The following is a 13,109-nucleotide window of genomic DNA, read 5'->3' as shown; positions in this document are numbered from 1 at the left end:
TGTGAAAAGCCATAGATTCTCATTATGTCTAGTACAGGGGGAAATGTCATGTTTTTCCCCAGTTCCATGCAGCTAAGTGCAATGAATAGCATCATGAGTGACAAGATAATTACCAATCACCAAGAAAAGTATAGTACAAATATAATTTAATCCCCCTCATTCATGCTTTCCCAGGAACAAAGTGTTCTAAACAGATTAAAAATTTAATTTTTAAGGATAATACTAGTTTTAACAAGATAGCTAAAACCAGAGGGTCTGCATAAGAGGTAAAAACCAAACCATTAATGTTTCTGTTGCTTGTCTGTTACTCATTATCTCTCTTGTCTGACAGTGGACAGCAATTTCCATTTGGCAGTAGAAAGCTGATGTTTTCAGTAGCTCACCAGCAGCGTCACAGCCGCAGTGTATTCAAGGGCAGAACTGGGAACATTCCAACAACAAATCTCTGTCATGGAGAGCAATCCATGGAGAAGAAAGGTACACGCTAAATAATATGAGTTTCCTAATTTAGCAAACAGAGTATTATTAGTATATATACAGAACACCAGCAGAAAACAGGAAGGGGAAAATGACAGTGATTTGCTTATGCATGTTATCTAAGGAGAGCATCAGGAGCACTTGACATGAGATCTTAATTGGGACCAGACAACCATGTTGTCTTCGTCAGACTACAGCTAATTTGCCAAAGGCTTAAACCTAAACCCAAACTAATTCTGAGTAGTTTAAAAGCTATGCTAATAGAAGAGGAAGATATGAGCAGGCAGTTGCTGATTCAGAGAGGGGAGAAGCTGTGGGAAGGGTTGTTTATTAATCAGTGCAGAAAAGGGGGTGACTAGAGGTTGGCCAAGTACGAAACTGGGATATACTTCCCTCATTGTTCAGTTGTGCACTAACTGTCTCTGCTTGCCCAGGAGGGCTGTTAAGACTGCAGCATACCAAGTCAGGGCAGGCTGACCAAAAGATCACAATAATCTTCTAAAGAGGCAGGTCCTGGAACAAAAAGAGTGGAAATGGGGAAAGAGAGGCGAGAAGAGGAAATCGATGTTTCCTAGAAGGATTATACAGTTTCTTGTGTTAGTTTGCCCTGTAACTATAATTACTAAGGAAACACTTTCAAACTGCTGCAGGGTTTAGCACTTGTGAGATGCTGTGACAAAGAATTTCATTAGTGAAGGATTTTCAGGATTTGGATATCTGTGTGACTGCCTTTGTCACCTACACAGAAATCCTCAGCTACAATTCCTATCCTGAAGTGCCTGTGCTACATCTGAAAGCAAGAATCCCATCCCAGAGCATCCAGGAGCCCAAGGGTTAGCGTTGTGCCTAGGCTGATGATCTGCTTCCCTTGGTGGCCAGCATAAACTCCTGGGACTGCGTATGAGAAACCCACCAATTTTTCTTGGTCTACAATTATAAAGACTTGCTTTCTGCTGGCTCTGGGGTGATCCTGGGTTATTCTCTCCTCTGTTTTCTGTCTGCAGATCATTCCATTTCCTTTCCCATAGCATCAAAGCAAAATTTGTACAAAAAGTCTTTTTTTAGATTAATTGACATGGTTGGAAAAAGAACGGGGAAGCTTTCAGGCAGAGTCCTATTCTGGTTACATCCTCAGGACTTTTTTCAGGTGACTTGAACAAGGGCTTAGATGCCAAAACTTGCCTGATTATCTCCAATTAAACTGGGTCGTTTAATGAAGTATATTATCTCGCCATGTAAATCTTGTTTTGCTTGTATCTTTTAATGGTCTCGGCTACAGCATTTGTCTATCACCTTCAGTCCTCAAGCTGTGGTCCCCTCAGTTCTGTCCCTTATCTCTTCAGCTGTCCTCTTGGATTGGAAATGTACAGAAATTCAAACAATTGCTCTGATAAGAAAAGTAGGTATTTCAAATAGAGTGCTCTTAAGTACATGCTTATGTCTGATTAAGTGGTAGTAAGTGTTTTTCCTGAAATCAGGTCATATATTTGCCTAGTTAAGGAAAGCTTTAGGTATGAAATCAAATATTTTCGCTAAATGATGTCTCTTATGAAAGAAACACATAGAAAAAGAAGTAAATACAGAACTTGAGAGGACAGGAAATGGACGGTACACCATTACTCACGGAAGCCTAAATCAATGTCTTTTCCTTCAGCAGTTCAGTTTAATGAGCTCCTAATAACCAAGCAGAATCTTTTTCAATAAACAAACCATTATATAGAGGTCACTTTGGCTATAAATTGCGTCACTGATTTAATTGAGAAGGATGCTTACACAAAAACACAGCGTTTGCTCCGTGGAAGTAATGTGCTTTTAAGGTTCATCTTTCCTCTGAACTTAGAGTTTTCCACACGAAACCCTTCTGGGAACACACATGCTCGTTTCAGATAGCTGTGCTAGTTGATTAATTACCAGTCCTTTGCAGGAGATCCCTGCTCCACCTCTCAGGTGGCTGGAGGGATTATGCCTAATGCACTTCCAGCGGAGCCAGGTGGGTTTGTTTAAATATCCCATGAAGAGTGATTTCAGCTGAACAAAGTGGGTTTGCCTGAAAGGAAAAGGGAAAACTCAAGTGATCCTTCCTACTGATACAGCTGTGGGGCCAGTAATGCCTCGTGGTGGATAGCAGTGAGCAAAAGGAGCAGTAATGTCGTCACTCGCATCAGCTAGATGTAGTTGTTCAGCTTTAAAACCTGGCTGCCTGTGGACACGCTCCATGGAGGAAGGAGCACACCTTTCAGACCCTGGAACACGTACTTGGAGGATGCCTGTGCTAAACCATGAGCAGAACATCTCACTGGGTTACTACATCCCATTCTTGCAGTAATTAAAAACAGAAAATAGAAAAATATTAAATATACCTCTCTTGTAAGACTAAATAACAAAACAGTTCGGGCCAACTCAACCACTGAATTCCACTGAAGCTTGTGCAGTTGTACTAAGGAGCGCTTTAGAAGCTTCTGAACTTTTCAATGCTGTATCAGCACAGCTGTTTATCAGCAGTTATTAAACACGGCAAAAAAGCTCCTGAAAACTATTTCTTGTGAAATCAGCTTGAAAGAGAGCTTCATTTTCTCAAGTGCAAGAAGGGAGTTTTAATCCCTATGCCTCATCTTGTTAGGTTTTTTTCAGAAAAGTTAAAATTTAGATCTGTTCCCATAAAGACCTCTGGGTGGAAAACCTGATCACTGTAACATACCTAAGTTTAGAAAGAATTAATTTTCCTAATTAATTTTAAATTAAATTTTTCTTGTGTTTGTTCAGTCGTTAATCATATAAAAAGGCAATCTGTTCTTCTGGAGTTCTTTATTCACTAAGTACTTTTGTGCATATTGCTATTTCAGTCAGTCAAATTTGATTTCTTCAGAGTGTTGAATCTCAGTGTCCTTCATCAAATTACGGTTCTCTTTCAGACAGAATCATGTAGATTCTCTTCCTTTTGTTACACAGCAGTTACACCATTGTTTACTGCACAATTCACTAGGTACTTTTTTCTAGTATGTAATTCAGATTCCTTTAGCAACTGCTACAGTGCACAAAGGGTACAGACAACTTTCTGCTGTAATCTAAATAATGATTGCTTTCATTCAGTGTATGATTTATCTTCATGTGAAGGAAATCCATATCCTTTAAGTTACGGCAGAATAACGGCTTGGCCTGCTCAAAAAATACAAAAACCTGTCAGGGGAAAAAAAAGCCTTGTGACAAAACTGTGAGTGCACGTTTTTCTTCTCAGCAAGATGAAAGATTCATCTGGTGTTGACCATGACTAGTATATGAATTTCAAACAAGCCTGTAAGTAGAGAAAGTAGCGGTTGATGTCTTGAACTATTATGTGAATTTTCATCCTAATTAGAAAACAAGTGCTGTGATCGGGAATCCCTATATTGACATAAGTCCTTGTTATATGGCAGAGAGCATGTTTGCTACCCTCTTACTTTACCAATATGCCTAACACTATAATGTCAAATAATTTTAAAATAACTTCTTACACCATCTATTTTCAATTTTTCTGGACACATTTATGGGAAAGAATCTGCTCTATGGATGTTCACATACTGTGTTAGTAATGTCTGATTCACACGAGAGGAGATAAAAACACTGGCAAAAGAGAGTTATCCCACGAGCCTGCTCATTCACAGCACTTGTGTTTTGCAGCATTGCAAGTGGTTGTATCCATGGAACAAGACATTTTAGTGCAATATATTCTCTAAAATTGTTTGAAGAGCTCCTGTTCCCTCACCAATCGTAATAATTCCTGCAAGTATCACAAAAGCAATTCCCACGTGCAGTCAATTTTTTAATTGAAGTAATTAGCAAAAACACACCAAACACTTCAGAGAGTATATTGTTCCAGAAAGAAGACTCCATGTCATAACTAGATAATTAAAACATGCCTGACAGAAATCAGGAGAAAACTCAGCATTGGCATTACCTCACTGAAGCCAAAGGGGTAATATCAGACTAAATGTCAAATGAACCAGTCCCAGTGCTCTTACCTGATGTGGTCGACCCAGCAGAGTGTGCTAGCAAAGACAGTACAATATCGGGTATACCTCAAAATCAACATTATCTAAGTAAACAAACCAATAAAGTAATAAAGTGTTATTCTAGATTTTATACTGCATGCAGGGTTGTGGCTTTTTGTGAGACTCTTAATGGAGTCCTAATTTCTTCTGTTTGGTTTTGCTTATTATTTTTGAAAGAAAACATAGCGCTTCTCTGTACTCTGCCTACTGCCTCCATCTCCTCTCTTCTCTTTTAGACCTCTCTAATGATGTCTCTAGACCACTAGCATAATCTCACTTCATTATTTTAAACAAGCAAGCAGGTGTACCTGTTACATTTAATAAAAGTATTTTTAAGAAACACTGTTGCTTAGTGTGTTAGTGCATTCCTCTCAGAAAACAGCTCTAGCACAGTAAACATCTGCCTCCGTACATAATGCTTTAAAATGTGTTTTTAAGGTACCAAATTAGTATATAATAATATTAATTTCAGGGGGGTTTTCAGTCACCACAACTAAACCAAGTTAATTATGCTGTTGTATTTTTCCATTTATTCACAGTTTTGAAAATAATTCAATGCCCCAACACATAATAAACTAATCAAATTATTAGAATGACTTATATTACATTATACCATGGTCAACAATTTACCCACTAATGCATTATTATATAAATAATTATATATAGTAAGCAATCGTGGCTCCTTCTTCATTTGCATCAGTTTTTGCTAGTGTGGGCTCAGGCTGGTCAGTACCAAACAGACCTGAAAACCACAGTGTTTACAATTGCCCATGGAAAGCAAAATCCACAGACAGTTCTGTTTCAGATCGAATCAAAACATCTCCATTCTTTTTTTCCATAAACAAAATGGAGCAGCTAACTTAGTCGATACCCAGGAAAGTCCCCTGCTGTGGTCGATAGCGCTCGGAAACCCCAGCAGCGCCAGGAGAGGCAGGGCTCTCAGGTGTGCCTGGACTCCCAGCTGCAAAGCCTGGGGTTTAAGCTCTGAAACCACCTACCACAAGGCTCCTGGGCTCGAGGTCTGCAGTCCAGCTCTGGGCTTCCAGCAGCTTGTTGAGATGGCTACTAGAAAACTTTAGTTTTGCTGTCTGCCTGCACGCATTTGGACAAAAGTTTATCAAGAATCAGTGCAGTGGAACATTTTAGTCAATTAAAATGAATAATAGTATTCTGTGACCATAAAACTTTCCGCTGATAGATATCTAGCTAGCCCAACTGTCAGTGAAATATAGGAGAGGGCTGGGTTGATAGATATCCTGAGAGGGACACCAAGTATGATAAACTAATGCTATGTGCATATGCAAACATCTCCTGTATTTTAGAATAAAAGTTGCACTGCATTGATGTATTCCCTGCTCTGGTTTCCCACCCTCCTTCACTATTAACATAAAAATTAACTTCTTGGTACCAAGAGTTGTTTTTATATCCAATTAAAACCATCCAAAAGGGAGGGTATTATGACATTTATAAAAAAATCTAATTATCTTCCTAAAAGTGCTCTTCTAAGAACTAGTGCAATACACTTCTTTTTTGGTAAGAGACTTACGTTGGCTATCACAAGCACAACAGTACAATGCAGGCAAGGACGGAAGGCAGAATAAGGAAGCGTACATGAGAGCTGCAGAAACCACAAAAGCGAAGCTGTTCCAGTGGCAGCATTGATGAACCATACCCAAGTGCACACCGCCTCCGTATCTTATATAATTCACACAACAGGTCTGAGAAGAGCAGTAACCTTCCTGAAGAGTGGGTGTTCAATATATATGCCTTTCCGAGGCTGTTCGGCAAAGACCAAGTATTAACAATGTGGGTGAGGTGCAGAGAGTAAAAGAAAACAAAGATAATTAGAATCACACCGCAGAAAAAAAAGTCTGCGGACATTCTCCGAACTTAGTTTTTCAAAGGTAAGGTTAAAGAGTAACTGAAGAACCTGCCCTTGGGAAGTTGTTTGTCTTAGTGGCTTATTCATACAATTCATCCAGCTCTTAGTCATGCTGGTATCTAACTGATCCTGTCATGCACTTTTTAAAAGTAGAACAGTACAAATCTCCTTCACATTCCTCCTGGAAACTTCTCTCTCCTGTGATGCGTAAAAAAGCTCTTCATAGCATCAAGGATGCTGGTGCCCTGTGACTGCTACTTATTATACCAAGCATGATGGATTGTTTCGCTGTTACTTTGCCCTCACCTCCCTTATTTGTTTGCTGCATTCACCTGTTGCCTTTTATTATATGCCAAGACAACAACATCTTTGAGGCAGCAGCTGCCTTTTTAAATAGATGAGTACAGGACCTTGCACAGTAACAGCACTACAGCTCCCACAATTAACAGTGTTTGCGAGGGAGACGAGACAGCTGCTGCAGGTCCCACATTTATCTATTATATCCTCCGCGCATCGCCACCGCAGAAAGTTAGCATGACAAAAGGCAGTCAAAACTTCTGCAAAATGTTGTGTAGAACAGTTACAGTGTGCTTTTGTGGGGACCAGCATTCCAAGAAAACATCTTTGGAATACTGGAATATCAGCAGGAAGTCCTGTCATTCGCAGGTGTGCTTAAGGATACTCCATAAGCATCATCAGAGGTGCCAAGCAGCCAAACAAGACTATGCCACAGTAAGGCGATTGGGAATAGCCAGCATGGCTTCACCAAGGGGAAGCTATGCTTGACCAACCTGATGACCTTCTACAGTGAAATGATTAGCTTGGTGGATGAGGGAGACCAATGGATATTGTCTACCTGGACTTCAGTAGAACCTTTGACATGGTCTCACAGAAGATCCTCATAGAGAAGCTGTTGACACAGGGGCTGGGTAAGCATGCAGAGAGATGGATTGCGAACTGGCTGAACGACCAGGCCAGAGGGTGGTGATCGGTGGCACGAAGTCTAGCTGGAAGTCAGCAACGAGCGGTGTACCCCAGGGGCCAATACTGGGTCCAGTCCTGTTTAACATCTGCATTAATGATCCCGATGATGGGGCAGAGTGTACCTTTGGGAAGTCTGCAGATGACACAAAACTGGTAGGGTGCGAGAGGGGTGTGAGCGAATGTGGGTGTGAGGGTGTGTGAGGAGGTGTGAGGGTGTGGGAAAGAGTGAGGTGGTGGGTGGGTGTAAGGGTGTGTAAGTGTGTGGGGTGTATGGGTGTGAGGAGGTGTGGGTTTGAGGGGACGTGAGTGTGGATTTAGGGGTCTGTGTGGGTGTGAAGTGGTGGGGGGCTGCGGTTGTGAGGGGGGTGTGGGAGTGTGCTTGAGGGGGTGTGAAGGGAGGCATGTGGGGTGGGTGGGTGTGTGAAGTGGTGTGGGGGCGGTTGTGAGGAGTGGGGGGGGGTGCGGCGTGAGGGGGTGTGGCGGCCGGCGAGGGGGCGGGCGTGCGGGAGTGTGAGGGGGAGCGGGTGTGGCAGCCGCCCAGCTCCGCTCCCGCCCGCGCCCCTCCCCGCCGCCCGCAGGCGCTGGGGTCCGCCGCCGCGCTGCCCGCCCCGCCCGCGCCCCGCAGGTGAGCTCCGGGCGGCGGCCGCTGCTCGCCTCCCCTCAGCGCCGCCCGGGGCGGGAGGGACCGGCGGGGAGCCCGCTCCTTCTCGCCGTCTCCCTCAGAGTGCGCGCTCCCGCCGCCGCGCCGGTGCCTCCTGGGCGGATCGGCCGCGGGGTGTTGCCGAAGGCCGGTCAGGGGACGGCACGGACTCTGTGGGAATGCCGTGCGGGCTGGCACACCGCTCCTCTCGCCGAGCGCTGCCGAGGAGCTGCAGGCGCGTCCCTTCCCGCCCGGCGGGCCGTGATGAGGGAGGAGCAGACGCTGCCGACGGCGACAGGTAAAAAGGCTCCCCTCGCCCTCCCCCGGACGCCTCTGCCCGGTGCAGTGTCGCCTGGCCTTCGCCTTTCCCCACACGAAGGGGGACGGAGCGGTTTTTTAACGTTGTATAGCAGGTAGGGTGGCCAGGGTGCTGAGGAAGGGTTCAGGTCGCTGCCTGAGGGGCTGTACGTGGGGTGTTTGTCTTGCAGACCGATTCTGTCAGGCTCCTCTCAGTTCGAACACCAGTCCCTTCCTTCTCGGTGAATTTTTAAGGGAAAAGCCTTTAACATGCTTACTCTTCTAGCCTGCGTTTACATTTTTCAGGTGTGGTCTCTGTAACTTCTTTGTAGAGAAGTTGCCTGTCCCTGTTTTTTCCAGCTCTCCTTCAGGAAAAACTTTAGAGCTGTTAGGTTCCAAGTCAGGATGCTGTGAAACAGGAGTGAGCAACGACATTGACCTTAATGTAGAGCCCCAGTGAAAACTTTACTCCTCTGGTGCCCTCCACCATGCTCCAGCCACTCTCTGGCGGTACTTATTACCATAGGAAACACCTCCAAATGAGAAAGAGTACTCAGAAAGATGATAAATGCTGTGACAGGGAAAAGGTAGTTAATGAGCTGGCTGGACCTCTCCAAACTATCTTCAAAAGTGCAAACATGGTAGATCCTGAGTGTGAAGACAGGTGAAAAATGTACAGATCCTGGCCATCCTGCATTTAACCTTGGAAAACAGCAAGGCTGAAGAGACAGAGACTTTGCTATGGAAAGTTGCACTTTACAGGCTAGGTTTCCGAAACTGGACTTGATTCTGGCAACTTTGGAGAGAGGAGTGTTGACTGTGTTAGAACGGTATTTTTTTAATCAAAAGTTGCTTTCGCATGTGATACATTTCAACATGTTTATAACAGTGTAGGAAATCAGAGTTCTTGTTATACTGAGAGAATTTATAGGGTTAATGTGGATATGAAGAATCTAAAGAATATTTAAAGGCTTGTGTCCTCAAAGTGTGTAAGCACATCTTCTTTCAGAGATGAGAATCGCTGACTTAATTTTACTGGAATGATTTTAGACTCTCTAAACACTACTGTGAAAGCTTGTTTGTGTAACTCTAAGAGTGCTGTGGCAGAGAGGGCAGAAAATTTGGCTTTCACATTGAAAAAGTGAGGAATATCTTGCAAGAATATTGATTCATAGCATTCCTTTACTTAGTGAAAAAGTTGTTTATACGTTATAACATTGATGAGCTTTTTACCCCTCAATTTTGTGATTATTTACACTGTTAGATGCAACAAAACACAGTGGGAGTTTCTCGTAGTAAGTAAATGCTGTTTACAAATCCAGAAGCAAGGGTTGGAGGAAGAAGTGCTACAACTTTTTAAGTTTTAGTGGCTTTTCCCACTACAATGGCAGCAGAACCTGTGTTAGAATAGGACTCTGGGTTGTCACTCTTACATTTGCCAGCCTGACCTCAGAACAGGACCCAGCACGAATCCACAACAGCAGCTATATCTACTTCTTGGAAACAAACCATCATCAGCTTCAAAAATTGATTTTCATACTACAAGGTGCTTTGTGCTACTTCATCTCAGAGCACTTTCCAGGACGATACTGCTTTTTGAAAATAAAATTAAGCTCTTCCTAGACAGAAGGAGTGTTCCAGGAATATTGTTTGTACAAGAACGCCAGAAGTTTGTGGATAATCTGAAAGAACAGTTCATGATTCAGTGTCACACACTAGGTTGCATAGTTCCACATTCTTTAAACTGCTTTCCTGGCACAAGTTACCTCCACAGCTGAAAGGCAGCTGTGTCACTCCTGACATCTCAGTAACACATGTAGTGGTTCTGATATCGCAGTTAATTAGATTTAGGAATGTTTTATAATCCGAGTCTGTCTAGCATCAATGTGTGATGAATTATGAAATAAATTACTTTTATAGGGAATCTGCTTGAACTGTGGTCTTTCACTTCAAAATAGCAAGCTGTGGGTTTTTTTGGAGCAGGTTGTACCCAGTCCAGGTGTGGCACGTGTATTTCCACTGAGCTGATGGCAGTGTGGGTCTTACAAAAGTCCAGCTGCACTTTGTTCCCACAGTGGCAGTTTTAGGATGACACAGCTCCAAGCGCATTCTCCTGTAATTAACAGATTCTCCAGATGCAATCATGGTTATCTTCATCCAGCATTTAAGAATGTATTCTACGTTAGGTTGTTCCAGTTGCAAATCTGTAACACTTCCTTTTAATCGTATAGTTTCTGATTCTGAAGTATTTGTGGATTTTTATTCCCTGCTTTGTATTTCTTTCTCCACTTTCCTTTGCCCCCATGCTGTCCCCTTTTCCTTTGCAGTGCAAAGTGTAGATCAACCTATAAATAACATGGCTGAACCTTAGCAGCAGTGGTTCTTGTGCTCCTTCTTTCAGGGATTAACCAGCCTGCTTTGCAAACCTGACAGTCCCAGCCTGCAGATGTAATGATTTGTTGGGTTTCTGAAATGAAATTTGTTAGTACCTAAAAGCCTTGGTGAGATCTCGGGCACACTGGAACTGCTGACCTGCACAAAAACATCTTGGGCTTTCTCCAGGCCAGGTTCAAACAACATCCTGGCTACACAGTCAGCTCCAAACATTAACTACTGGTTTAGCCTTGTCTTCCTCCACCCTCACGCACGTTAACAGTCCTGGTAAAGTCTGCGGAGACAGTGAGTTTAAGCAATTGGAGGCATTAGATCAGATAATGTCAGAAAACCAGTCTCATTTTAGCATTGACCTGCTGCATGACTTCAAGTCGCATTCTCCCCTTTCTGTGTCCATTAATATTTAATGTTCTTCTGGCCATAAAAGGTATTTCTACAGACAAAAAGACTTGTGTAAGAAGTGCTATATGCCATCACTTAAGTAAAGCAAGCAGTCAAGTATCAGAAGAGGTTTAGATAAATATGAAAGAAATGTAAAATCACCAATGACTTCCAGGTAGGTCAAAAATAAGGGAGAACACAACTAGAATTCCAGCACATGTGCTGTCTAAAAGATATTCTCTTTAGTTTGTTTCTGAAAACCTAAATGCACAAATTAATTGGATATTTTTATAAAAGACTTGATAATAATCTTGAATATATTACTTGTCAAAAATATGCATTTCATAATAATGATTTGCACATCAATGAACGCTGAGCTAGACACTACTGACTCATGTACTTTCAGTATAATGGAATGAATTCTTAAAGTATTTTCAACACAATTACTTTTTAAAAATGTTTCATCAAGACAGATGGGGAAAAAAAAAATGAACCAGCTGGTGAAAAGAAGATGATAGTACCACAGCAGTGTCCCCACTCTCAGCAGTGATCAGAAGTGGGATGTTTACTCTCATGAGGACGGACAGAGAAGTTCTGGCCCTCGTCCATCCTCCTTAATTTCTCAGAACAGGACTGCAGTCGTAGATATACAATGAACAGTCTTTGTGAGGGCTGTAAGCCCAGAAATAAATGCTACCAGCGGTGAACTGGTTCATCTCATGTGTTTGTCTCCTATTTTTTTTCCTGACGTACCAAATATTGTGAGGTGTCTTACCCAAAAACATGCTATGCATGACCATTATTACACCATGTCACCAAACAACAACTATATTAAATAATAGTTAAATACTTAATTAGCATGTTGGATGTATGAAGCCTTGTAACTCACTGTTTTTATTGTGACTGATAAGCTAGTTAATGTCACTGCTTAGCGAAAGCACCTGCAGCTGCGGAGCATGATGCTATGGAGTGAAATAAACAGGGGACAGAGAGGGAAGAATCCATGATAAAAAGTCGTGTGTATTTCAACTGACTTGTTTTGTTTGTTTGTTGGTCTTTTGGAACAAACTACATTGATATCATTCTTTGATTTTGGAATTAAAACTCCAATATTGAAGAAAAATAGAGCAAAATTACTGCTCTTCAGTTATTCACCAGAACATTACTAGTGCTTTCAATGGTAAATAAAAATGAGTCTCTGTTACTTTCCTTTGCAGTTAAACTAATTAAACATTTTTATTTCTCTAGAAAGATACTGTAAACAAATGTAATTTTCATATCCATGTCTAATTTTGTCTTGGAATTATATTGCTCTGCCAACTGTTAAATATTGATTTTTTTTTTTTAATTTAAAGATTTTCCCTACACATGGGTAAGCAAGCACATGAAAGACAAAAATAGAAGTAATTTAATTGTATTACTTGCATGTATGCAGGTGTACATTCATACAAGACCTTTCATTGTTTATACCACATAAAGCTCTTAATTTTTTTGTGTGAAACTTCCAGATTTTCTTTGATGCTATCAAATATTTCTTTTGTTTTAGAGCCAATACTGTCGGCCCAAGTACCGGACTCCTCTCGGCCCACTGATCCCCATGATGAGTGGGACAGGCTGTGTATCGCTTCGTTTATGCTGTTTCACTCAGACTAGTACGTTTTCAAAGCAGCATAAGGAAGGTAGTGTACTTCCACAATATAATTACTTTTATAAAAGGCGTTAACATTTATTTTCCAGCCATTTAACAGTTTCTTCTTAGATAAAAAAATATTTTACTACACTTGCTTTTCTTATTTATTAAGACACATGAACCTTCTTTTTCTCATTAATTTCTAGATGTTTAGCATTGTCGTTTTATGAGAATAAGTGAATGTGACACAGTATCTCACATCAATGAAAATGCTGCGGGGTTCGTTCAGTTCTTGTTTCTAGCACTGATGCAAATCAGGAGTGGTACAACTGTAGCGCAGCCACATGGGTGTAGTCAGTATAAAGCCATTACAGTGTGGAGAATTAAACTTTTTTT

The 13,109-nt window shown here is 41.8% G+C and overlaps 1 protein-coding gene across 3 annotated transcripts in view; it reads left to right on the top strand.

Annotated features, from left to right (window-relative positions):
- The first annotated feature begins 8,019 nt into the window (after positions 1-8,019).
- The window catches only part of ANKRD34B (ankyrin repeat domain 34B), a 17,276-nt gene continuing 12,186 nt past the window's right edge, over positions 8,020-13,109 (top strand). For 2 of the 3 annotated variants that reach the window (XR_015705610.1, XM_087761531.1), the window contains exons 1-2: positions 8,020-8,309; positions 12,630-12,762. The gene's annotated coding sequence lies outside the window, so the exon portion shown is untranslated. Of the gene's footprint in view, positions 8,310-12,571; positions 12,763-13,109 lie in introns of those variants that run through there. The other variant, XM_009476759.2, reaches the window with a different exon arrangement.

Source organism: Nipponia nippon, unplaced genomic scaffold (assembly GCF_047370975.1).
Source record: "Nipponia nippon isolate SJK-2023a ecotype South Korea unplaced genomic scaffold, ASM4737097v1 scaffold_24, whole genome shotgun sequence".
NCBI lineage: Eukaryota > Metazoa > Chordata > Aves > Pelecaniformes > Threskiornithidae > Nipponia > Nipponia nippon.
Note: the sequence above shows the minus strand (reverse complement) of the source record. Positions and strands in the feature narration are given on the sequence as shown.